Below are 1703 nucleotides of genomic sequence, written 5' to 3' on the forward strand. Positions count from 1 at the left end.
CTAACTCTTCGTGGACTCTAAAGAAGAGTTGACCATTACTAACATCCTCACCGCACATCCCTTCCTAAAAACACCTTACTATTTTTAAACCATACAGATTTTGAATTACTATTACTTGTATAATGATGGGAAAAATAGGGTATGAAGAAGTGCCAGATAAAAACAGAGAATAAAAAGTCACAAGGTCAGTGCAAACTCAGGGTCCAATTGACACGACACCCGCCACCTGGCTGGGAGAGATAATAATCGCAGTACGAATAAGCACTTCGTTATGTATTTATCAAAAACTTTAATTTGAGTTTGAAACATCTAGCTTTTTACAGATCCATAAATGGCATGTGACGATTATACGCTTGAGGAGCTGGTAGTTGTGGTGGTGGGGGTTGTTGTATTTAGTGGTAGTAGAGATGATAATGATGTGGTTGAGGATGTTGTAGTTGTGGTGGCAATGATGATGATGATGTGCAGGAGGATGTTGTTGTAGTTGTAGTGGTGGTGATGAGGTTGTAGTTGAGGAGGTTGTAATAAAAATAAGTGGTGGTAAAGTTTATGATGTGGTGGTAATGGTTGTAGTAGTGGTGGTAGTGATGGTGATGATGATGATGATGATGATGATGATGTGGTTGAGGGGGTTGTGATTATGGTGTTGGTGGTGATAATCTTTTCTTGGTGGTTGTAGTGGTTGTGGTAGTAGTAGTGATGCTGACAATGTGGTAATGGTTGAAGTGGTGGTGGTATGTGGTGGTGGTGGTTGTTGTTATAATGGTGGCGGTAGTGATGATGATGTGATATTGGTGGAACGTATGATGATGATGATGATGATGATGATGATGATGATGATGATGATGATGATGATGATGATGATGATGAATGGTGGTGGTGGCTGCAAATGATGATGACGATGCGATAGTGGTAATAGTGAAGTTGACCTAACAAATCCCCGACCATTTCCAGACCCATATACCGAAATCCAAGCCCAAATGAGTGTCTTCCTGACCCTTTTCCCGACCCGGGAAGAAAATAATCAAATCCCGACTTTTCCCTATTTCCCGAGCTTGTGGGGACCCTGATGACCGACTGGTATACATATGTGCAGATATGACATCCGAAAGCAATTATGGGCCTAGTTTAACATTGTTGTAATGGACAATATTTTGTGTCATTTTTTGAGCTTTCCATTACAATATCACAATGAGCACCAAAAAGGAATTCAGTTATCAGACCTGCAAATAAGTTCACATCGCTGATGACCCAAGATATGAAAATTGAGACCGGTATTCTTAACCAAGAGAGAGAGAGAGAGAGAGAGAGAGAGAGAGAGAGAGAGAGAGAGAGAGAGAGAGAATCTGAGATGGGAAAACCTCCAAACAAAACAAATTTTGAAAAACACCTGCCAAGAATGACAAAAGTGCCGGTTTGCTGACTGACTGTAAATTAAACAAACTTAAATGAATGAAAGAATGAATGTCTCTGTCTCAATCTACATGAGAACGTGTCCTTGTTTTTGTGTGATAGATACAAAGCATGAATTGTTAAATAAACATTTTAATTGAGTTTACCAATACCTTCAAATTTGATAATCCAAGACATCGAAAATTAGAAACAAAACTAACACAGGTAGGTACAGCAGTTGAGTTCTCTGCTTCAAGCGAAGTTTGTAAACTTCTTGTTCTAAAAATAGCAACGCCAGTGTGTCATTTCCG

The 1703-nt window shown here is 39.5% G+C and overlaps 1 protein-coding gene across 2 annotated transcripts in view; it reads right to left on the reverse strand.

Moving 5' to 3' along the window:
• The window catches only part of LOC144980535 (uncharacterized), an 84342-nt gene extending 82639 nt beyond the window's left edge, over positions 1-1703 (reverse strand). For both annotated transcript variants that reach the window (XM_078928204.1, XM_078928196.1), the window contains exon 1: positions 1566-1703. The gene's annotated coding sequence lies outside the window, so the exon portion shown is untranslated. The remainder of the gene's footprint in view (positions 1-1565) is intronic.

Source organism: Berghia stephanieae, chromosome 1 (assembly GCF_034508935.2).
Source record: "Berghia stephanieae isolate SIO BIC M18660-M18661 chromosome 1, UCSD_Bste_1.3, whole genome shotgun sequence".
In the NCBI taxonomy this organism is placed as follows: domain Eukaryota; kingdom Metazoa; phylum Mollusca; class Gastropoda; order Nudibranchia; family Aeolidiidae; genus Berghia; species Berghia stephanieae.